At 48.0% G+C, this 25,449-nt stretch overlaps 1 long non-coding RNA gene across 2 annotated transcripts; it reads right to left on the bottom strand.

The window, feature by feature from the left end:
• Positions 1-16,371: 16,371 nt before the first annotated feature.
• Positions 16,372-25,038, bottom strand: LOC130876410 (uncharacterized). 2 transcript variants are annotated; one of them, XR_009057281.1, is made up of 3 exons: positions 24,980-25,038; positions 23,706-23,885; positions 16,372-16,927 (listed from the first exon to the last, which is right to left on the bottom strand). It is a non-coding gene; the product is annotated as an uncharacterized LOC130876410 (long non-coding RNA). The 2 variants fall into 2 exon arrangements; XR_009057282.1 differs by lacking the exon at positions 16,372-16,927 and adding an exon at positions 23,478-23,521.
• Between the last annotated feature and the right edge of the window lie 411 nt (positions 25,039-25,449).

Below are 25,449 nucleotides of genomic sequence, written 5' to 3'. Positions count from 1 at the left end.
CTGTGTGGATCCTGAGGATTGAATGTACGGTGTCAGGCTTGGTGACAAGGCCTTTATCTGCTGAGCCACTTGGCTATCCTATTTTCAGGTTTGAAAGAGTATCAGGTAGCCCAGGCTGGCCTTGAAATTGCTATGTAGTTGGAGCTAGCCTTGAGCTCCCAATCCTCCTCCTCTTCCTCCTCCTCCTCGTCCTCCTCCTCCTCCTCCTCCTTCTTCTTCTTTTTCCTTTCTGAGTGCTGGGAATAATTGTGGCCAGGTTCTTCCACACCTTCTTCTCATAGATGTATGCGTTAAAATCCATTCTGAGATGTGGGGAGAGTAAGAGGCTGGGCTTTGGGAGGTATTGGATGGAGAGGGCTCCACCCACTGAATGGGATTAGCACAGGAATAAAAGATGCCTCAAGGTACAATTGCCACGCTCTGGAGGCAGCGCTAGGAGGATGGAGAGAGTTGAGCAAAACCCTGTCACTCTCCAAAAATAAAATTTGAAAGAGGCCAAGGGAGCTTGATACTGCCTTCCCCACGCAAGGACATATAGAAACCACTGTCTGTGTGGACGGGGACCATGCGGCATACTAAATCTGCTGGCCCCTTCATCTTGAACTGCTCAGTCTCCAAAACTAATTTGATTCCTTCTAAGTCTCTTAGTCTAAGGTGTTTTGTTACAGTAGGCAGAACAGACCAAAAGAGTGCACTGAGTTCTGCCAGGTCTTTATCATGATGCCCATTTCATATCCCTTTGCACAGCCGCAAATGTTACTCTTAAGGAGGGGGTGTCAAAGGGACACACAGCCAGAGAACGTTGAAGGTAACTTTTTTTTTTTTTTAATTTTAATTGTTTTGTTTTGTTTGCTTGCTTTCGACAGAGTCTCTTTACTATGTAGCCCGGGCTGGTCTGGGACTCACCCATTCACCTGCCTTTGCCTCCTGAGTTGTGGGATTAAAGGCACGTGCCACCACTCCGACCTTAAAGTTGAATTCTTAACTGCTGCATGGAACTTCCCAAGTACTAGTGGGAGGGGTCATCATGTTGAGGACCAGGCTGCAGGCAGGAGCAGGGACCCAAACTCCTTCAGGATTTAGTTTGCAGGTGGTCCCGTTAACAGCCAGCCCTCTACTCGCTTTCTGTTCTCCAGCTACTCTGGGATCCCGCTAGATCCTCTCTCAGCTTCTACCCGGCTCAGGTTTTGAGGGTGCCTGTCCTTAGTTCAAAGCCCGTGAAGTTCTTAGTGTCTCTGTGGTGGTGGCAGGCGTGGGAGATTTTCTCCGTGGTTCATAACGGAATGTCAAGGTCTCACTGCAGCCCAAGTTTAAAAGCCGTAGTAGTGGCAGCTCGCTCGTGCAGCCCGTTTGCTTGAAGGAACTGAGCATGCGCTCAGTGTTAGCCTGAGCGCTCCACTTCTGCAGCCTTTGGGAGTCACTTTGCCTCTCGCGGCCTTAGTCCCTGTGACAAGCAGGGATGATGCTAGAGCCTGTTGGAGGAATTTCCGAGAATGCCTACAAAGCAGAACTTGTAAAACGCTTTACACTGTTCCTGGAACCCAGCGGGTACCCTGGCAATGAGGCGTTTATCACACCAAGTGCCTAAGTTCTCTGCAGTTCTGAAGAGTTATCTCATGCCGAGCGCAGTGCCAGGCAGCATTTCGCTATCATGTCCGTGTGCCAGGCGTACTCATTTGGACAGCGTTCTGTAACCTGGTGTTCCTGCACAGAGTCTGTGTTCATGGCCTCAGTTTTGGTACACTTTCTGGGGTCTCTAAGAGAGGGCAAGGGACTCATATGGGGTCCCACAGTTAAGGGTAAGTCAGACCACAGTGACCCTCTTGGCAACTCCACATGGGTCTTGATAAATCTCCACAGTTAAGATTAAGGCAGGACCTACCGGGTATGGTGGCACGTGCCTTTAATTCCAGCACTCAGGAGGCAGAGGCAGGAAGATATCTGAGTTAGAGGCCAGCCTGGTCTACAGAGCTAGTTCCAGGACAGCTAGGGTCACACAGTGAAACTTCATCTTGAAAAACAAAACAAACAAAAAAGATTAAGGCGGGGCCTGATGTGCACAGGTCTAGTCCTATGGTTTGAAAGAGCTGAACGCCATCAGCAATCAATGACGGTGAGCTTGCCAGTCACGAACAGGGCCTTCAGTTCAATCCCTATCACCAATAAAAGAAAACCTTTTGGGGGACAGTGATACACACCAGCCAACCTTGCATTTGGGAAGTGGAGGCAGGAGGAACAGGAGTTCAAGGTCATCCTGACCACAGAGCAAAGTAGAGGTCAGCCTGAGCTACTGAGCTGCTTTGCTAACTACAGACGCCACCCCCCTGTTCCAGATAAAACAAAGCAATCTACAAATAAAAAAATAATTGGGTCTGGAGGTCCCAGGCAGGTCATCAAATGACTCTGATGCCCCTTCTGGCTTTCCCCTGGGGCCATCTTTTCCCCACCCAAGCTTTAATGCATAGGGCCCCCGATTTTTATTTTTATTTTTTTATTTTTTTGTATCAGTTGAGCTTTCTGCCAAAGAAAACTCATCAGTGCCCAAAAGCCAGCTAGCTGGGAGGAGACTGCCTTGGAATGTCGGAGGGGGGTCATGGAGCTGCCTGAGAGCAGCCAGCAGAGAACTCTGCAGAGAAATTGAACAGCTACCTTTTTTGGGGAAGTCAGAGCTCCATGTGTGGGAAAGGATCCAGAGCAGGCCAGTCTCGAGGCTCAGGCCTCAGTTTCCCAACATCTCCACCTCGTCAGCCTTCTCAGGGCAGGATCTTCAGTGGAGCTGGCTGCTGGGAACACGGAGGAAGAGAGCCCTCCATCTCTGGTGGGCTGACACGCTGGCAGGAGGCAGCCACTTTTAAAGTTTATCCTATTCCTGAGGCAGGGGCCTGGGGCCTAGCAGCCATGATCAACATTCTTGAGGCTGGACGGATTTCAAAGTTCAAAAAAAATTTCTTTTGGGTTCTAAAAAGTTATGGTTGGGGGTGGGGAGACGTGGTGGCACAGGCCTGTAATTCCAGTGTTTGGGAATTTGAGTTGTTTGGGATACATAGCAAGAGCCTGTTTCAAACAACAAAACAGGGCCGGCAAGATGACTCTGTGGGTGAGTGTTTGTCACCAAGCCTGTTGATCCACATTTGATCCCCAGGCCCACAGGCTGGAGCAGGACAACTGACTCCTCTGACTGACACATATGCACACACACAAAACAAAACAAAACAAAACAAAACAACAACAACAATAATAATGATAATAATATTGTTGTTGTTGTTGTTTTGTTTGAGATTGGATCTCAAGACATTGCCCAGGCTAATTTTCCTGCCTGGGTTCTTTCTGCCTCAGTCTCCTGAGTAGCTGGTCTGTGTGTCACCATGCTCTGTGAGAATATGCCTCCCAAATTGCCTCAGCTTATTCATGCCAGGCTTTCCTTCAGAGGACCTTCCTTGAGTGTGCAGGAAAGCCTCTGGGGGCTATTTTTTAAAGATGATGAGTGTGCAAGGACCTGGTCCGCCCTAGCCCACCTCGTTGTGAGCATGAGAAGCTGAGGATTAGTGCAGGGAGTGGGGGTGTCACATACTCAAGACCCTCGGGGTGAGTAGAAGGTGTGGGTGGGTAGGAAACAGGGCTGGGCCAGTCTTCATTCAAGCCTTGTCCCCCCACACCAGGGTCTGAGTCTGGGAGAAAGGCAGGGCCTGGGGAGAAGAGGTTCCTGGGCCAGACCTCAGTGGCTCATCCATCTATCACTTCGGCCAGGAAGGAGTTAAGTTGAATCTGGGCCCTGGCCAGACTTCTGCAACACAGGCCTAGCACAAGGCTGCCTGTCTGGGGCCTGTTTACCAGCTGTGCTTGCGATCACCAGCTCCAGTGCGCAATGCAAACATTCACATTGTTGGGTCATGAGAAACACACGACTGGTGACATCATGCCCAGCCAGGAGGCTCTTACCATCCTCCCTCCTCGAGCTGAAGCTGCTCCATTAGTGGTTTTAACAGGAATTCTGCTTCTTATAAAAACCTATTGGGGAAACTTAGCCAGTGGGGGCTATGGGGATTGGAGTGTGTTCGAGTGCGTGTGTGTTTTAAGGGCTAAAAATAGCCCATCTAGGACTCCTTTTGGGGTATTTGTGAGTATTAATGCAACATTGTTTATATTAAATCTGTGTCACACCGGACATTTCGTCTGAATTTGGCTTGGAGATGGGATGAGAGGAATCACTTGGGTCTATTTATTCCCTCTGGTTTTTTTCCTTTTGGGAGGAAAATACATAGTCCAAGTAAAAGGGCCCTGGTCCACAGTTTAGACAAACCTTTGCTTACTAGAGAGGAATGGGAGGCTCAAAGCAGCAAGGACCTCCCTGAGGGCACAAGAATTCCCGTACCCCTCAGAGGCATTTGCATCAAGACCCTCAGGCCCCACTTCAGCTGGAGGAGTTAGTTTTCAGGGTGTTAAAGAGAGAGAGAGGCTTCTGCTTACAATTTTCTGGCTGTACAATTATTATTATTTTCTTTTTTAAGCACAGCAGATTAAGGAAAATACATATTTTTCGAGGCATGGTTTCATGTGCTCAGGCTGACCTTAAATTCCTTCTGTACCTGAGGATGACCTTGCACTTCTGATCTGCCTACATTCTCCTCCTGAATCTTCCTGAGCGTGGGATTACAGGCGTGTGACATCATGTCTGCTTTATGCAAACTGAGAATCAAATCCAGGACTCCATGTATGCTAGGTAAGCACTCTACCAACTCAGCTACACTTCCTCCTCTATCAGTTTATTTATTTATTTTTAATTATGTATATATTTGCAGTGCTGGGATGGGACCCAGGGACTCCCAAGCATGTAGTGTACAACTGAACTGCCACAGCGGCAATGGATTGAGGTAGACCAGATGGCGGTGATAGCAATGCGGGCAGTGAAGCAAATGGGACTGAAAAAGACCTCAGCCAGGCTGGACATGAAGTTGCCTTTTCTTCTCTGACCCTAGACTTGCTTAAGGCTTTGAGCTATCTGTCCCTCTCTTGGTCATCCAAAGCCTCCTTCTGTGACCCTTTCCTAAAAACCCACTCATGATTTTCTAAAGTGGTCACTAAAGAACCATATCCCACTCAGGGGTGCTGGATTTAGCCAATGAAAATAAGAACTAAGGGACTGGGGCGACGGCTCAGTGGTGAAGAGCAAGCACTGCTCCTGCAGAGGACTTTCATTTGATGCTCAGCACCCATGTTGGCAGCTCACAGCTCCAAGAGATCTGATGAGGGTACCTGTACCATGTGTGCATGCTCTCAAACAGACATGCATATACACATAATTAAAAGTAGAAGAAATACATCTTTTTAAAAATGCAGCATTAAGTATGATGTCATAGATCCTATGGCTCATGGAATATTAGGTGAACACCTGTCTGGCTACTATTTCTTCTTCCTGTTGATCACTTTCAGTGTGGGACATTCTCACCCATATCCCTGTTAGCCTTTCTCCTTTCTGTCTTGCTCCTGTGCCCCAGGTGTTGACTCACAACAGGCTTAAGCTAATCTGGACAAGTTTGTCTCCTTGGTCTTCCCATACTCCTCTCATCAAGGAGGATCAAATGGCTTTAAAATAATTCCCTTAAAGTTCTTTGACGTCTCTCCTTTTAGACATTGGCAGAAACTCATCTCCTGCTTTGTATGTAGGCTGGACTCAGTGACTCATTTCAAACAGGGACTTCCGAGGCTGGTTCATAAACGCCATTGTTGCTTCTGTCTCACTCTCTTACTCACTCCAGGGGAAGCTTGTCAACAGGTTGCCAGCTGCCGTGTTGTAAGGACACTATGTGAGGCCCACACGGGGAGGAATCAAGTACTCCCACCAACAACCAGCCTTGACTTGTCTGGTGTGGGCCACCGTAGACGTGGCTTTTGAGTGACTAAATCACGTGCCAACTATTGTGGAATATTTGTTTACACTGTAAAGATGTGTGTCTGCCTAAGGTGCCTTCTGATTGGTTTGATAAAGAGCTAAATGGCCAATAGCGAGAGATAGGTGGGACTTCTGGGCAGAGGGAAGAAACTCAAGATGAATCTAGGCAGACAGGAGATGCCAGGAGATACAGAACAAGTTGGACATTCAGAAATGGAGAAGGGGTAAAAAAGTCACGTGGTATAATGTAAATTAATAGAAATAAATTAAATTATAAGCTATTTGGAGGCAAGCCTAAGCTAAATTCCAAGCTTTCATAATAATAATAAGTCTGTGTTGTTATTTGGGAGCTGGCTGACAGGACAGAAAGACTCTCTACAGCGAACATTCTGACTTTACCAAGAGCCGGTGACCTGTCATTTGTTTCTATCACTACTTCCTCCCTCCCTCTCTTCTTCTCTCTCCTTCTCTTCTTCTTAATTTTTCCCCTCCTTCTTCCTCCCTTTCCCCATCCCTTCCTCCTTCCTTCCTGTCTCCTCCTTCTTTTTCTTTTTTGAGATATGATCATACTATACAGCCCAGGTTTGCCTGGAATGTGCTATGTAGCCCAGGCTAATCTTAAATTTATGATCCTCCTAAATTAATTTTTATGAGCTTCCCAAATGCTGGGATCATGGCTATGTGCTGGATTTGGGTACATTAGTCTACTAATTATACTTCTTTTTTAAAGTTTTATATTTTAACAAGGTTGCTGTGTTGCCCAGGCTGGCAATAACTTGTTAGTGTGCTTAACCACCTTCTTTCCATCCTTCCTTTTCCTTTCCTTCCTTCCTTCTTTCCTCCCTTCTTTTGTCCTACTCCCTCCCCTTTCCCCTCCCTCCCTCCTTTCTTTCCTTCCTTCCTTCCTTGTTTTGAGATAGGGTCTCAAATCTGTTCAGGGTTGAATCTCAGAAGTCTTTGAACTCATAGCAAACCTCCTTTTCCCTTGGTTTCTCCAGTGTTGGGATTATAGGTATTAGCCACCAGTCTCAAACCCATTTACTGTCTGCCTCCTGAGCACTACAGGATTACAGACCTTTGATGACATGCCTACCTTTACTCCCATATCTTTATAGCTAATTACACTCCACCCTCTATCAGTCCCAACAATTAGGAACAGCCCTTACACCCTCAAACCCAACAAAAAGATCCAGTGTGGCCAGTCCTAACTATTTACCCCGCGCTGCCTCCCCATGAAACCCTCAACAGGGCTGTGGCCTGTACTTTCTGAGGCTCTTTTTGCTTTATGATTGGCACTGGGCCTTTCATGCCATGTCAGGCCTACAATTCCTACTGGAATTATAAGAGTAAACATGATTTTATCTATTTTTCTTTCTTTCCCTTCCCTTCCCTTCTCCTTCCTTCCTTCCTTCCTTCCTTCCTTCCTTCCTTCCTTCCTTCTTTCTTTCTTTCTTTCTTTCTTTCTTTCTTTCTTTCTTTCTTTCTTTCTTTGCGAGGCAGGGTTTCTCTGTGGTAGCTCAGGCTGTCCTGGAACTCACTTTGTAGATCAGGCTGTCCTCGAACTCACAGAGCTCCACCTGCCTCTGCCTCATAAACCTGGGATTAAAGGTTCGTGCCACCACTCAGCTTAAATTTGGCTTTCAATGGCTTTTGTCACTCAGTCACCTTTCTAAGTTAATATCTGGGCGCAAATCAACTCATAGATGGTATGATACCCGTTTAATTCATCCGTGGATATCTGACCCGCAGAAGGCTTGAGAAAACTGAAAGTCACTGTTGTTTTCAGCAGTCGGAGTTTGTGATGCTGAGTCTTCAACCAGGAGGGGCTGAGCCTAGAGACAGCAGAAAGAGGATGCAGGGTCTATGATGATAACAAACACCCTACCACTGTGCTACATTCCTAGCCCTAGATGATATGTATTAAAAAACTTTTATTCCGTGGAAAATTCCATCCATAGGACAATTCTTTATAACTGCTAACATTGGCTTCCAATGCACACAGACTTCTCAGCTTCTTGAATCCCTGAAAGTTTTCACAAGTGGAATCGTGTTCCAGATGATGTCAAGTGTGGGGATTTGAGGGTACCCCCCAAAGCACAATTATTCTATCTGTATTTTACAGGATGAAACCTAAGATGGGGCTGCTTAGCGTGGTGTATGAACTGGAGCGAGGGTGGGTAGGGACAAGGACTGGGAATACTGAGCCTTGCTTGTCTCTGGGTAGTGAGATTGCTTCACTGTTCCCTCATAGAGCCCAGACATTTCCTTTCACCTCCAGTTGGTTCCTGAGGCTCGGCTGCTGGACGCTCCTCTCGCTCGGGACCTGTCCAGGATTTCCTGTGTGTGGGAGAGACAGGATGAGCAGATAAGCCCTCCAGGCCCCTTTCCCAAGTGCATGAAACTTTCTCCCTGGTGAGCTGGCAGAAGCCTTGGCCATGAGCTTCCACCACGGACATGTGCTTTATGTGTTTCTGAACAGCCATCAGAAGGGAAGGCCGAGGCTAGAAATGTAGCCACTTCCTAGAGTGCCTGTTTAGCAGTCATAAGACTCCCAGGTTCTGTCCCCAGCATCTGCAGTCTCAATACTTAGGAGGCAGAGGCATGACACGCAGAGTCTGGATCCCTGGCACCCACACAAAACAAGTCAAGCACAGTGTTTTGCCTATAACCCCAGTGCTGGGCAGACAGACAGATCCTCTAATCTTGTTAGCTAGCTAGTCTGGGCTAAGAAAGCCCTATCTCAAAAGACAAAGGACTGGAGAGCTGGCTCAGTGATTAAGAGCAAGTACCAGCACGTATATCAGGTAGTTTTGACCATGTGTGTGGTGGTTTGAAAGAAAATGGTCCCTAAAGGAAGTGGCACTTATGAGGAAGTGTGGCCTTGTTGGAGTAGGTGTGGTCTTGTTGGAGGAAGTGATGTGGATGTGGGCTTTGAGGTCTCCTATATGCTCAAGTCACACCAGTAAGATAGTCTATTTCCTGTTGCCTGCAAGCCAAGGTATAGAACACTTGGCTACTCTTCCGGCACCATGTCTGCCTGCACAGCACCATCTCCCACCGCGGTGGTAATGGGATGAACCTCTGAAAGCCACCCTAATTAAATATTTTTCTTTATAAGAGTTGCCTTGGTCATGGTGTCTCTTTACAGCAATAGAAACCCTAACTAAGACAATAGGTAATCCAGCTCCTGAGGATCTGATGCTGCCTTCTGGCTTCCATGAGCACCTGCACTCATGTGCATATACCCACACATGAATACACACGTACACATGTAAGTAAATAAAACCTTAAAACAAAAACAAAACAGAGGGCTGGTGAGACGCTCCAAGGCTGATGACCCAAGTTTGATTCCCAGAACCCACAGGGTGGAAAGAAAACTGGGGCCCACAAATCGTACTCAGACAGGCTCCAGGCACTCACTGACCGCCACGAGTGTGCAACCACATGCACAGGCACACACGCACAAAGTCAAGATCACATGTGACTACATAATGAGTTCAAGACTAACCTATGCTACATACCACACTCTCTCAAAAAAGAGTGAGATTGTTGAGCTATACTTAGGGGTGTGCACCTGTGAGCCTAGTACTCAGGAATCTGTGTGAACAAGAGGGGACCCCAAGGCTTCCTTGTAAGAAAGTGGGATCCATATAAGAAGTTGAGCACACATTATGAGGGCCGTTGCTTCAGGGCCGTTGTGTTCACCCGCTCTAGGGAGCTGTCAGAGGCATAAGCTGGTCAGGGAAGCTGGAACGTCTATACAGGTTCTCATCCCGACACTTCCCAGGGGCAGGGCAGCTACACTGTGGGGCAGCCACGCTGCCACTGGTGTCCCCTGCGGCCAGACTCTGGTAGAGAGAGGTCATAGGAAAAGGAGGAGGCAGGCCCAGGGAACTTGTCTCCTGTTCCGGGAAGGGGTTGCAGAGGTCATACGCAGTATAGAGCAAGATTTTTGTTTCCCTGCCAGGGCTCCATCACCTTTTTCTTCTATGCCTGCATGTCAGTATTCTTCCTTCAAACACAGCTAGGTTACACCTCCCTTGCCTCAGGACTGATTCCAGACGTCAAAATGAAATAAGTTGAAAGTCCGAGTGATGCTTCCTGGCTCTGCTCGTTAATATAGATGACTGCTCTTCCGGCTCTACAGCTGTCGTGACACACCTTTGACGGAGCTCTGGAAGAAGACAGCGTCACAGACACACACACACACACACACACGCACACACACACGCACACGGAAGCAATGACTGACATATCTCTGCACTTTGCCTTTGTGACCCAGGCTGGGGAACATCGCCGTCAAAGCAGGTCTCAGAGCCGCCTGGAGGGCAGGTCTCAGAGCCTCCTGGAGGGCATCCGTAGGAAGTGTCCGCCTGCACGTAATCCTGGTGGAAAGGTGATGTTTGCCTGGGAGGATGGGTAGCCATTAGTACCACCAATAAAAGAAATCAGACTGTGACCATGGGGGGTCCAGACTAGAGACAGTAGAAAGTGTGTGTGTGTGTGTGTGTGTGTGTGATAAATAAATGTGGGGTGCTTCGTCCCCATGCCTGGAGCCTTCTTTCCCAGAGGTCAGGCCTCCAGCACTCATGTGACTCAGGAAGGGCATTTTTTCCCCAGCCTCAGATCAGCTGGCCAGAATACAGTAAATTTTAACCATGGCTTCTGGTGGGCTTGTCAGTGTGGGAGGCTCTTCTCGTGGGCTTGCCTAGGAACCTTGCCTCCAAGGACTGTTAAACAAACCTGCTGGGCCAGCTGCTGGCCTGAGCTGAGGAGGGACAGCTTCTCCCTCACTTCCCTCCCCCAGTGAAGTGGCCTCCCGGGAAATGGGGCTGGCCCAGCTGCATCCGTGGGAAGATCTAGCCCCCACACCTCGCCCTGACTGCCCCCACTGAGGCCACAGGAAATGAGGCTCTAGCAGGCACGAGCTGTGATCCAGAGGACAATGACAAAGGCGGAAGGCTGTTTGTCCCAGCTAACATGTTCCCTTGGGTGGTTTCCAGCTGCTAGAAACACAAAACTGAAGAGTCAGTGGGAAAACATATATTTTTTTTAAAAAAAGTAAATAAACATTCTTTGGGTGTTAGCCAAATGCTGGGCTCTGAAGATTTTGTTTGCTTGCTCTCTCTCTTTCTCTCTCCTCTCTCTTGTCTCTCTCCTCTGTTTCTCTCCCCACCCCCACCTTCTGTGTGTGTGTGCGTGTGCGTGTGTGTGTGTGTGTGTGTGCGCGCGTGCACACACGCAGACAGATAAGACTCGGAATCAAAGAGTCTCCAGTTTGGAGGGCCAGTGTCTGGCTCAAGAGGGAGCCTCCGTGGCTTCTCACTTTACCTTTCCTGCCGCTCTTAATCCTGTCACTGACTCTGGTCACTGTTCTCAGAACTATGACCGCCACTCACCACAGAGAAGCCCCCTTTTGGGGGTAGGGTCTTGAACTAGAGCTTAGGTGGCCTGGAACTCTCTAGGTGGCCTTCAGCGTGGGCTCCTCCTCTTGCTTCTGCCTGAGAGCTGGCCTCACAGGATTGCATCTCGACATCTGGCCAGAGAGCTGCTTAAACCCAAATCAAGTCACCGCTCTCAGGGCCCTGCAAGCAGTCCTATCTTAATTTTTGGTTGCAGCTCAAATGCTACCTCCTGCAAGGGGCTTTCGTGACCACTACACATGAAATAGCATCTCATAATCTCACTTTCCTTCAGAGCTCAGGAGCCCTGTGGCGTCTGGGATGATCTGGTTTGTTTGCACATGCCTGGCACATAGATGCTTCTTAGTAAATATTGATTGAACTGTGCAATGGGGGCATTCAGACCTAAGTGACTCAGAAGAGCTAGGCATGGTGGTATATGCTTATAATCCCCACAACTCAGAAGGCTGAGGTAGGAGGATTACGAGATTGAGGCCGATTTGAACTACATTTTGAGACTGTCTCAAGACAAAGCAAGAGCCGGATAGTACACACGTGTAATACGAACACTTGAGAGGTAGAGGCAGGAGGATTCTGAGTTAGAGGCCAGCCTGTACTAGAGTTCAAGACTAGCTTGATCTTCAGAGCTAGAATCTATCTCAAAATAAAAAAACAAAAACAATCTTAAAACAAACAAGCACAACCCTCTATCACTACCACCACTACCAACAACAAAAACCACAACCAAAACCAAAACAAAATTGTCTCAGAAAACCCAGACTTCACTGTACGCCACTGGACAGAGGCCATAAACTGAGTGTTAGGTCAGTGTTAAGTTGGGAGCATAGCCCCCAGCCCCTGGCATCCGTCCCAGACAACCTGGCTTGGGAGTTGCATTGCTCTGGACTCCAAATCCCAGTATGCCAGGTCCTGACCCTTCCCTGGGGGGAAGAGGGGTGAGGACCAGGAGGGGTGAGGACCACTCCCACAAGGCATTTAAGTGGGCTCCCAGAGGAGACATGGTTCTAGGTTTGCATGGGCTCCCTACTGCCCTGTCTCCCCGACATGTGCTTGGCCACCCGAGAGTGTCTTACTTAATAAAACGATGGGCGTTTTGATTCGGTTTGATTTGACCTAATTGGACTTTTTTGTGCTGGTGGAGCTGCCCTTTTCTTATTTTTTATTAACAGTCAGCAGTTCAGCCAGTCAGAACTTCATTTACTCGCTCACCAGTGATAGCAGACCCCAGAGGACACGCTGCTGGCTGGGCAGACACCCACCAGCTTCATGGAGGAGACAGACCTGTGCACAGAGGTGTGTTAATGTGAATGTCTTTGAGAACGGAAGAGAACTGCAGACTATAGAATTTAGGGTCTGGCCTGACAGTGGAGGTGTGCCCCTTTAATCCCAGCAGAGGCAGAGGCAGGCATAGCTCTGAATTTGAGGCTAGCCTGGTCTGCAGGGTGAGTTCTAGGATGGCCAGGGTACACAGAGAAACCTTGTCTCCAAAACCAAAACAACAACAAAAGAAACAAATAAACAAAACACCAAAAAAGGAATTTCAGGTCTGATCTTGAGTGGAGCACAGGGAGGCACCCCGAATCTGTCGCAGGAATGGAGGGGCAGATGTGTGGAATAGCTGCAGGAAAAGGAGTTATTGAGGAGGTTGTGTGGAGGCCTTGAATGCCGAGCTAAGCAGTCTGGGCTTGTTTTCCCGGGCCAGAGTGGTGAGTCTTCATCTTTGGGAGCCTGTGTAGATATACCGAGCTGTGCACTTCTAACTATCCCTCTGTTCTAGCTCAGTAGACTGGTCCTGGATGTTTCTGGAAAACACAGCGACCTGCAGTTCTTGCAACTTGAAAAAAATATATATTTATTTTGTTGTTGTTGTTTTTATGAGTTTAGCCTTTCATGGCTGAGCCGTCTCTCCAGCCCAAAGGTGGGTGTTTACACACTTGCGATGTGATTTCTTCCCTTGTTCGTTTGGGGATGGTGAAGTCTCCGAGAGGTGATGACGTTTTACCCAAGGTCTGGAGGGAGACAGAGGGTACTGAGAGGCAGCTGCTTGGTTCCTCCGTGCTCTGCCTCCACGCAGCTCCTCTGGGCTAGCTCCTCTCCCTGTTTTTCTTTTCCCTTGGTGAAGGAGTTGGGCTGTAGTGGAGCCTTGCCTGCTCAGCTCTCCCTGCCCCCCACTCCCCAGCCTTAAAGGTCAGGTACGTCCCAGCCTCCCTCAGCCATGGCCATTTATGGCTCTGTTGTTCCAAAATGTGGCCAAATTTATAAACTCCCCTTTCCTGAAGACACAAAACAGTTTGTTCAGGGCACGGTGTGGGGGTGGTGCTAGGAGCTTTGGCTAGACCTAGATGTCAGTCTTAGGCCTGGGGTCCACTGAGCTCTGGGCCCTCCCTGGGCCTCAGTTTCCCCACTCATAAGAGCAAAAGGACTAGAAAAGATCATTAGCTTAAGTCTTTCTAATTTAGACATACCCAGTTTACTGCTTAAAATGCCATTTGCCTAAACCCACAGGCTTAATCATTGTAAAGAGGCTGGGGGTGGGCGGTGGGATGGCTCAGTACTTAATAGTATTTCTGCTCTAACCTGGCGACCCTGGAGCCGTGTGCAGGTGGAAAAAGAACCAACTCAGAGTTGTCTTCTGACGTCCACCAGCTGTTGGACTCCGACCCACAGTTTACCTTTTGTTCTGGGCTGCAAGAAATGGAACCTGGGATCTCCGCATAGTTAAACAAGAGCTCTAATTCTGACTACACCACCAGGACCTACATGTCTTTGAGACTGGGTCTTTTTATGTAGCCCAAGACCCTATCTTTAAAAACATAATTACCAGGTGTCAAAACCATGGGGAGGAACTGTTACGGCAGGCCTTGGAGCATCTATTCATTATGTATCCAGGTTCATGTGAAGCATTTTCATTTATACTTTGTTTTTTGTTTTTCATTTTCTCTGTTTCTCCATATTAACCTCTTCTTTTCATAGACATTGCTTTGAGGTGTAATTTGTGTGTGATAACCACATTAGGATGCAGAGGCCAATAGTGTCTAACATGTTAGAAAAGCTGTGTGGCCCCTGCAGCCCTCTCCTCCCAAGTCTGAGGGTTACAGACGCGAACTGCCACCCCCAGCCTGCGCTGCTTTTACAGGAGAAAAAGCATCCTTTCCCTGAGCCATTCTTACTACAGAACTGAAGCTGCTTTTGAAGCCTAGAGCCCTGTGAGCTCAGCACAGCTCAGACTGCTGTGTGGGAGCCCCACAGGAAAGCCAAGGGCAGCCTGTGAATCAGAGTGACTGCACTGGGGAGCCCACTGACTACTGGTGTCCGGGGCCTGGGTTTCCCAGACCGCAAAGACCTTGACTAAGGGAGGCCCGACCCACAGGGCATCGTAAACCTCTCCCAGAGATGGTGAGAAGTGGGGCGGGTAGAACATTTGTCTAGTATGTAGAAGACCCCTAGGTTCCCTCCCCAGCACTGAAGGGGGGGGTGAAAATGGGAGGTAGAATTACTTCTCCTTTCTACACCTGAGAGAATCAAGGCTGGGACAATGAACTTGCTTGTCCAGTGTCACGAAGCTAGGTAAGGGCAGAGCTGGCTTTAGCCTTCATGGCAGTGGTGTGCAGGGTTCCTGGAGATTGAACCCAAGGATTCATGTTAAACAACATACCACTGAGCTACATTTTACTCTGAACCCAGTGTTTGGGTAGTGCTTAGGTTTGGGAGGTAAACATTTTCCAAGGACTTGGTCCATAGCCTGGGCACAATTGGGAGGTGGTGGCACCTTTAATGAGTGGGGCTAGTGGGAGGTCTTTGAGCCATTGGGGAAGTGGTTGTGGGCCCTGGTCCATTGCTTCTTGGCCATAAGGTTAGTTGATTTTTTTTTATTTAAAGATTTTGTTAAAATGTATACAGTGTTCTGTCTGCATGTATGCCTACACATCAGAAGAGGACATCAGGTGGCTGTGTGTCACCATGTCGTTGCTGGGAATTGAACTCAGGATCTCTGGAAGAGCAGCCAGTGCTCTTAACCTCTGAACCATCTTTCCAGTTCCTGATGTTGGTTGGTTTTATTATAGCACTGGTTGCTGCCACGATGAGCTGCTGAGGCCAGTGCAATGGGGCTTGGTTACTGTCTGAGTTTACTTTTTTGATCTTGTTTGTTTGGTTTTTGTTGTTTTTTTGGGACAGGGTTTCTCTGTAGCTTTGGAGCCTGTCCTGGAACTCGCTTTGTAGACCAGGCTGGCCTTAAACTCACAGAGATCTGCCTGCCTCTGCCTCCCAAGTGCTCGAATTAAAGGTGTGCACCACCACCATCTAGCCTGAATTTACCTTTTAGTGCTATAAAAAAAAATGCCTGACAGTGGTGGGTGGCACATGCCTTTAATCCCAGCACTCACGAGGCAGAAGCAGGAGAATCTATCTCTGTGAGTTTGAGGCAAGCCTGGTCTAAGAGCTAGTTCTAGGACAGCCAAGGCTACACAGAGGAAACCTTGTCTTGAAAAAATTAAAAAAAAAATGACCAAAAGCAATTCAGGAACGGAAGGGTTTATTTGCCTTGTACACACCGATCAGTCATCCAGGGAGGCCAAGGCAGAGACTCAAGCAGGAGAGGAACCTGCAGGCAGGAGCTGATGCAGAGGCCATGAAAGGGTGCTGCTTATTGGCTTGCTCAAAAAACCTGTTGTTGTTTTTTGTTTGTTTGTTTACAACCCAGGATTACCTGTCTAGGGATGGAACCAGCACAGTTGGCTAGCCCCCCTCCCACATTAATCAGTCAAGGAAACCGCCCCATAGACTCGCCTGCAGACCAAGCTGATGGAGGCAGCGACACAAGTTCCTCTTGCGAGATGGCTCTGGTTAGTTTGTATCATCGACAAAACCTCAGGAGCACAGCTGCCCCTCCTGTTGTCATAATAAAACCCCCTACAAAGCAATTTAAGGGAGGAGGGGGACACAGAGGAGGCGACAGCTTGAAGCAGTTGCTTATGTTGCAGCCTTGATTGAGAAGTAGAAGGGGAGGAATGGCTCAGCTCACTTTCTCCTGTTTACACCGTCCAGGACCGGGGGAGCGGTCTCGCCAGTCTCAAAATAAGATGATCCCCACGGACATTCTCAGAGCCTAGCCTTAATCTAGATAACAACTTACAGGTGTATCTGGAGGTTTGCCAGAGTCCTGGAGATACTAGATCCTAGTGAGTTGACACAGTCATCCGAGGTATCTTTACTAGTGATGGAAGTCAACTTATCCAATAGCATTGCTTGTAGACAGGGCTGGGACAGACCAAGATCAGGTCTGGGGTCCCCAGCTGGAAACTTAGTATGCCCCGAACAAGTGAGCCAGCAGCTGTTTCCAGTCATCAGAGCGCTGGGACATATGAGAGGACATTCCTTTTTCCTAAGGGTGTTCAGAGGGGCGAAGGAACTTGCTTCAGGTCACACAGCCTGTGAGCGGCTGAGACAGGATACAGGTGTCCTGAGAATCAAATGTAGACCTTCACCTGTGTTCTGCGGCTCTGCTCAGGCCTCCTGGCGGCTCCCTTAAGTCTCAAACAGGAACACCACAAAGGCTTTGCTCTCCCTCTGCTGCTTGCCATTTGATGTTTTCTTGGGATTTTGTCTGCGCCAGCTGAAATCAGACAGGCGGAAAAGGTGTGAGTGGCCCAGCAGCATGCCCTGTCTACCTCCCTCCCTTGCCACAGTCATGGACACGAGTCCAGTCCCTTTTCCCAGTTCATCCAGCTCCCGGGGCCTGGCCCACCTCAGGGCCAGCCTAGGTTCTCTGCACTTCTATCACGTGACCCCGATGACAGCATCTTTTTAAGTGACACTTTCCTGAGCCACAAACAGGAGCTTACTTATGTCCTGAGTCACCTAGTTCGTTAATCTGGGTGAATGGGCTTTTCATAGGCCTGTTGGCCTGCAAAGGGCTCCTCCCTTAGCTTTTCCAGACATGTACAAATCCAGTGGGCAGGAAATACGGTTCAGAGAAAAGTTAAATTTTTTTTCATGGCGTGAAAATTTCTAGGAAAGAAAATACGTCAATTTTGTGATCTAATTGTTTCTCAAAAACAACAGCAACTAGTAACCCCAAACCAAGCCCTTTTCTATGGTGGCTTGATTTGTGCAGGCTGCTCAGGGCCTAGGCCAAGCTGTAGGAGGCCATGCAGGGCAGTTAAGAGGACAGGGAGTTCCCCAGTGGCCTTCCGTCTCTTGCCACCCCGCTCTCTAAGAAGCTGTGAAGAACCCATCAGAAAGCCCCTGGGAGAGCTGAGGTCTGTGAGTCAGAACCCTGTGTAAGTGTTCTGGCTCTGAAGGGTAAGCATCCTGGCAGTTGAGAGTCAAGGAATACCACAAAGTCACACACCACACACACAAAGAATCACACAAGAGATTTAGTGGAAAAGGACACACGAGGGTGGCTGCCTCTGCTCGGGCAAGAAGCACCAGGGAACTAAGTAGGAGGCAGGCTTAACATAGGGTCTCTTGGGGACAGAGTTTTCCAGGGTGAGCATTGGTGGGATTTAAGGTTCTGGGTTTGGGGTGAGGGATTGGTGGGTTTTTGAAGCTTTCTTTCTTTCTTTCTTTCTTTCTTTCTTTCTTTCTTTCTTTCTTTCTTTCTTTCTTTCTTTCTTTTTTGTTTTTCGAGACAGGGTTTCTCTGTAGCCTTGGAGCCTATCCTAGAACTAACTCTTGTAGACCAGGCTGGCCTTGAACTCACAGAGATCCACCTGTCTCTGCCTCCCGAGTGCTGGGATTAAAGGCGTGCGCCACCACCGCCCGGTGTTTGGTAGGTTTTCAAAACCTCAAAATGGGCTCAGACTTTTGGACTTGAATTCCGGGGAGAGCTTTACTTACAAGTCACCTCAGGGAAGTTAGCAGGCCTCTTGACCCTCAGTTTCTGAAGAAGGAAGTAGCACAATAATACTAAATATGGTTGTGCCTCCATCTACAGGGGACTAGTTCCAGGATTTCCGCAAGGAACATGGATAACGGAGTCTGTAGGTGCTGAAGTCCCTTATATACAGCAATACAGTGCACAACACCTACACACATTCTCCTGGATACCGGGATCATTGCTGAATAACATAGAGTACCTAATACAGTGCAGATGAGATGCGGATGGTTGTCAAATGGTATTATTTAGGGAAAATGACAAGAGCAAAGTTTGTACAGATTCAGCACAAGTATAGTGTTCCCTCAAACATACTTTATTTATTTATTTATTTATTTATTTATTTATTTATTTATTTTTGCAGTGTTGAGGACAAAACCCAGGAATGGAAACCTAGGGCTTCAGGCATCAGCACTGAGCCACACTCCACTCCCCCAAGTACTCCACCCACAAACGATATAAATATATATACATAAATGTATATATATATAATTAATTAATTATGGATACAGTGTTCTGCCTGCACGTATCCCTGCAGGCCAGAAGAGGGCATCAGATCTCATTACAGATGGTTGTGAGCCACTATGTGGTTGCTGGGAATTGAATTCAGCATCTCTGGAAGAGCAGTCAGCTCTTAACTTCTGAGCCATCTCTCCAGCCTCAAAAGATATATTTTCATGAAACTAATGTGATACCTACTGTGTCAACTGAACACCTAAGTTTTTTTTGCTTTCTTTTGCTTCTGTTTTAATTTTCTGTGGACTGGCATTGGTTAATCCCAGCAGTAGGAGGCAGAGGCAAGTGGATTTCTGTGAGTTTGAGGCCAGCCTGGTCTCATACACAATGAATTCTAGGAAAGTCAGGGAAACATAGTGAGACTCTGTTTCAAAACAACAACAGAAGTGTGTGTGTGTGTGTGTGTGTGTGTGTATGTGTGTGTGTGTGTTCCATGTGAGTGCAGGTAACCCCAGAGGCCAGAAGAGGGCATCAGAACCACTGGACTGAAGATACAGGCACCTGATGTGGGTTCTTCAGATCAAATTCAGGTTCTCTTATCTGCTCTCCTCCAAATAATTTTCTTTTTAATTTAGTTGAGGTTTTTTGTTTTGTTTTAAGACAAGGTCTTATTATGTAGCCCTGGCTGTCCTGGAACTCATTATGTAGACCAGGCTGGCCTTGCACTCACAGAGACCAGGCTGCCTCTGTCTTTCCGTGCTAGGGTTAAAGATATGCACCACCACAAGCTGCTATGCCCTACTCCTTCAAATACTTTTGTCCTGAGGTTGCTTCAGCCCATGGATATGGACGGTTCTCCAGATTTCCTAAATTTTCTTTGAGCTCTGAAACTGTTTGTTGGGGGAAATTCTGTCCACAGCAGAGGATTAGTTGATTGTATACATTCTGAGGAAAGAGACTTTGGTTGCTGGAGACAAGCTGGGAGGTAACAATTGTGGAAAGTACATTCCAAATAGAGATGCTGTGTGCCTCCTTCCCGGAACGGGCACAGAAAAACAAGTTTCAACATCGGCACGTAGTTTAAAGCTGTCTCCTGCCACTCATTTGTGGGATCAGCCTATATCCTGTATCGTGTGCAGATGGTTACTAACAGTGTTAAGGGGTGTGGTGTGTGTGAGTGTGTGTGATGTGTGTGAGTGTGTGTGAGTGTGTGTTGCTGTTGTTGTTCCTTTCATCTGGACTTTTACATACGGAACATCTAACAATGGGAGGATGAGATTTAAAGAATAATTAGACGGTTTTGCAGAGAAGTCTTGGGACTACCAGGTTTCTAGAAATAATTTAGTAGCACTTAGCTGGTCCAAGCAGACTGCAAGGGCCACACCTAATCTTGAGTGATCTCTTCAATTTTCTGGGCTCAAATGACAGTTTTCAAACATTTTTTCCAACCTTTTCTGTCTGTCTGTCTGTCTGCCTGCCTCCCTCCCTCCCTCCCTCCCTCCCTCCCTCCCTCCCTCCCTCCCTCCCCAGACACACACACACACCTCATCTCTGTTAATAATTTTTGGTACTGGGTATAAAACTTCATGCATGCTAGGCCAAGGAGTCCACCACTGAATGACACCCCAGGCCTGAGAGGTTTCTGGTCTGTTTTAGAAAAGTCGCACACACATAAGCAAGATGAGCACACTTCCTGCCCTGCATGACTATGGGGTTTTCTTATTTTGTTGTTGTTATTTGTGTTTTGGGGACAGGGTCTCACCACGTACCCTGGCTGGCCAGGAATTCACCACACAGATCAGGCTGGTCTCAACTCACAGAGACTACAGAGATGGGCCTTTCTCTCTCCCAGATGCTAGGATTAGAGGTGTGTGGAGCCATACCAGGCCTGGGGGATTCCTGAGATGCTGAACTTTCAATCTAAAACCGAGGAGGTTGCAGGCAAACTGTGCTGAACAGCCACCCTATACAAAGCATTTACTGTGCTGCCTGACCCTGCTCCAAACATTTTTTTAAATACTAACTCTTTGTGAGGTTGGTACTATTATTATCTTCAGTTTATAGCTCCTTAGGGAAATCTGGAGCTCACAGGGGTTAAGTGGTTTTCCAGGGACACACAGCTGGCCAGATGCAGAGCTGAGGGAAACTCCTGAAGCCTGGCTCTGGGTCTGAGGTGGTAAAAGCTGTGTCACGTCATCTTGTTTCAGTGAATCCCAGGACCAAAAGACCAAGGCTGACTTGATGCCCAGGAGAGCCAGCTCTGGATCCCTGTGATGTCAGGAGACCCCGGCTTTTCTGGGCAAGGCTGTCCCAATGCGAAGTGGACTATGGAATTGCGCTTTCTTTGTTTTTCTAAATTAAAACTTTTTTTTTAAAGAAGTAGGACTTGTTGGCCCATTTGACAAGGACCTCGCTCCATGAAACATAAACTCTAGCCCCACAGTTTATGTCTTCTGTGTTTAGCTGGAAATTCCTCATAGAGTGCAGAATTCTTGAAACCCTACCCCATAGCCCGAGGCGTTCAGAAATACAGTGTGTGTGGACTTTCAGGCTTTAGCATCTCATTTGCTCATGCTGCAAATATGTTTGACTCATGTGGCTTTCTGGTGACAGCCTGGGCCAGGGTCAACCTATCAGTTGCTATTGTCATTTAGGGCTGGATCATTCTGTCGCGAGGTTTGTGGCCTGCTCCGCAACCCTCCTGCCCTCTGCTAGCTGATGCCTGATCCCCTCTCCAGGGGTTCCAAACATCTCCACGCATTACCAGATGTTCCCTGTGGGGGAAAACCAACCCTGGTTAAGATCTGCTGACCTAGACTGAAAAAACACATCTCTCATTTCCTTCCCAGGGGAGAAGCCGAAAGGAAGTATATTAAAAAAGGTGGGGTAGATGTGGGTTATGTGATTAGAGATTTGATCCCCAGCACCGGGCTATAAAAAGGTCAGGGAATGATACACATGTGATTAAAATAAACTGAGGAGCACACGCCTTTAACCCCACCCAGCACTCAGGAGGCAGAGGCAGGCAGATCTCTGTGAGTTCAAGGCAAGCCTGGTCTACACAGCAAGTTCAAGGACAACCAGGGCTAGATAGAAAGACCCTGTCTCAAAAAATAAAAATAAAAATAAGTGACTAAATAAATAAAATGATAGACTGGGTGGAACTGGCCTGGTTAAGGCGGTCAGGAACGTGACGAGGAGGAAGGGAGTCACTAGGCTTGGAGGGAGGGCCTCAGAGATCAGAGGACAGGGTAGATTGGATGTAGTTAATTGTGTGTATATTGTGTTGAGCTTGTGGTATGGGTGTGTACACACATGTTCAGGTGCGTGTGGAGGCAGGAGGATGGCACTGGATGTATTCCTCAGTCACTTTCCCATATATTTTAAAGATTTATGTATTTTATGCATACGAGTGTTCTACTTGTGTAAACGCCTGTACCACAGAAGACGGCTGAACCCACTACAAGTCAGTCACCACGTGGTTACTGGAATCAAACTCACGACCTCTGTAAAAGCAGTTGAGTGCTCTTAATCACTGAGCCATCTCTCCAGCCCCCACTTTTAACTGCAGAAGTGATATATTTTGATCATGTTTCCCCCTTCCCCCAATTCCTCTCAGATCCTCCTCACTTCCTTCCCTACCCAGTTTTCTTTTTCTTTTTCTCTTTCTATAAAACAAACACATAAAACAAAACAACAAAACAAGAAACATACACTAAACACCCCCCCCCAAAAAAACAAAAGAAAATAGAAATAGATGAGCGCAAGATTGTTAAGAAACACACACAAAACACTCTAACAAAGCAAAATGAGTCCAAAAGTCTACAAAATACCACTATGGTGGTTTTGTTTTGACCAACTATTCCTGGGCATGGCCTTGCTCTGAGACGTGGTTAATATGTCCATGAGATTCCATTGGAGAAAACTAACAATCCCTTGGCCAGCAGGGATGAGCTGCAGTTAGCTTCTTGGTTAGGGGTGGGAGCCCATGTCCAGGTCCCCACCCTGTCTCAGTGCTGGGACTCCGTCTGACTTGAACGCATGCAGGCCCCGTCCATGCTGCTACTGCTCTGTGTCAGTCCTGTTGTGTCTGGAAGACACTGCTTCCTTCGGGTCATCCCTCACTCTGGCTCTCAGAATTTTTCTGTCTCCTCTTCCGCATAGCTCCCTGAGCTTCAAGGGAAGGGCTTTGTTACAGACGTCCCATTTAGGACTGGGTGATGCAAAGTCTCTCACTCTCTGCACATTGACTGGTTTCAAGTCTCTGTGCTGATTACTATCTACGTCAAGAAGAAGCCTCTCTCCCGAAGGCTGAAGGAGGCGCTGGTCTAAGGGTACAGCTTGTGCCATGAGGAAGCACTGGTCTAAGGGTACAGCTTGTGCCATGAGGAGGCGCTGGTCTAAGGGTGCAGCAGTGTGCTATGAGGAGGCACTGGTCCAAGGGTGCTGTGAGGAGTCACTTCCTCTCCATGCTTTAGCAGAACAGTGGTAGGAGGTTTCCACCCAGGCCCCTGACCTGACTCTCAGGTTCTCGGTCTCTGGAGCAGTGTCCGATGTGGGTTCCATGTCATGGAGAAGGCCTTAAATCCAAGCAAAAAGTAGTTGGTAACCCCTAAAACACTTGTTAGGAGTGTAAAAGAGGAATATTCTACAGCAACCCACATACAAGATAAAACATACAATATTTGTTTTGGGGGGTCTGGGTTACCTCACTCAGGATGATATTTTCTAGCTCCATCCATTTACTTGCAATTTTCATAATTTCGTTTTTCTTAACAGCTGAGTGATATTCAATCATGTAATGTACAAGATTTTCATTACATATTCATTATGTATCCATCTGTTGATGGACGTCCAGGCAGTTTCCAGTTTCTGGCAATTATGAAGAGAACAGCAATGAACTTGGACGAGCGAGCGTCTTTTTAGTAGGATGTTGAGTCCTTTGGGCTGCCCCTTATTGTCTTGAAACAGAGTTTCTCACTAAACCCCAAAGCTTTTCTATTAGGCTAGACTGGTTAGCCAATGGATTTCAGAGATTCTGCCAGCATATACTCACCCATCCCTGTCCCCAGCTGGGGTGACAGGTCCGTTCTGGCTTCTTATGTGGGCGCTGGCTTTTTGAACTCAGGTTCTGTGATTGCCTGGCAGGTACTTTGTCAGCTGCACCATCTCCCGAGGCCTGTGATTTTCCTCTTAAATACGAGCACGGATCACATGCAGAGTGGTGGGTCAGGCCCTGAGGAATGTAAGATAAGACAATGAATTCTTTGTAGGTTAATCAAGGAAGCAGCACGAGAGAGGTGATGTTGGAGCACACACTGGAGGATAAACAAGAATCCATTATGTGGAGGGCAGATTGTGGGGGGAAATTGCCTCCACCACCCCCATGTGGGCGACTGTGTAAGCTGCCCTGTGTTGACACCTAGGCCTGGAGTTGGGCTGGAGCCCAATAACTTTTAACCAACATTGGGATGATTCTGATGCAGTAAGAGGAACCCCAGTCTGAGAATGGTGCCCAGCAGCTTTTATGAGACGCCTCTAGGGGGTGTGGATGTCTCCACAGATATCAGTCCAGTTGGGAAGGAGAGAGAATGAGAGAGAGAGATAGAGCGAGAGAGCGAGAGAGCAAGAGAGCGAGAGAGAGAGAGAGAGAGAGAGAGAATATGAATGTCTCCACAGATCTCAGTCCAGTTGGGAAGGAGAGAGAACCAGAGAGAGAACCAGAGAGAGATAGAGAGAGCGAGAGAGAGAGAGAGAGAGAGAGAGAGAGAGAGAGAATATGAATGTCTCCCCAGATCTCAGTTGGGCTGGGAAGCGCTCAGTGAGAGTATGGGGTCCAGTGTAAAGCACTATGGACCTTGCCTCTGTGTCTCCCCACACCGCTGTCACACAGGGAAGGACAGACATAGAGGGTCCAAGGCCTATCTGGACACGGAATTTAGGTTAGGGACCCTCAGCCCAGTGTGCTTCCCCTTCCCTCACCACCAGACTCAGGGTATTTTAACCCTTGAGAAGGTCTTGAACAAGCTGCCCACGGAACCAGCAGCTACCAGTTTAAAAGGCTAGGGGTGGCAAGACAGTCCAGCAAGTAAAGGTGCTTGCTTGCCAAGGCTGAAAACCTGGTGGTGCAAGGAGGGGGGATTGTCCTTCAGTCTTCACACATGGACTGTGGACCGTGGTGCACGTGAGCACACATGCACACGTGAACTCGTGCGTATGCGCGCACACACACACATTCTCTTGCTGGCAAATAAAATAAATGTTTTCTTTTTTAAAGGAAAAAAAAAGGAAAGGAAAGGAAAAGAAGAAGGAAAATCAGTTTTGACTCACCCAGCAGAGCCATTTGAAGGCAGGCCGCTCGCCAGGGTGACTGAGGAGACTGCGCAGAACACCACACACAGGCCGTGAACACACACGTCCTCTAACCTATTTTTCTTCCAGAGTGACGTGGAAATGAAGGGGGAAAATCCACAAAAATGTGCTGAGCATAGGAAATATGCTGGCTGGCAACTGTTAGGGGTGTGGCCAGGGCCTCCTGCCAGACAAGCCAGCACGAGGCAGAAGCCAGAGAGGAGAGGAGCTGACTGCTGGGCTTGGGACCAGAAACTGAAGTCTCAGAAGTCTACCCCGCCCCCCACCAGTGGACCCCGTCAGACCCGGCTGTCCTCACAGGTAAGCGTGGAACTGAGTAAACTTTAACCACTGAAGTGTGGAACTGTATTAGTGACAATTAGTTGTGGGGCACACCTGTGACCCAGCACGCAGAAGACTGAAAATGGGAGGGTAGTGAATTTGAGGTG

Source organism: Chionomys nivalis, chromosome 6 (genome assembly GCF_950005125.1).
Source record: "Chionomys nivalis chromosome 6, mChiNiv1.1, whole genome shotgun sequence".
Classification (NCBI taxonomy): Eukaryota; Metazoa; Chordata; class Mammalia; order Rodentia; family Cricetidae; genus Chionomys; species Chionomys nivalis.
This window is presented reverse-complemented; position numbering and strand designations above follow the sequence as displayed.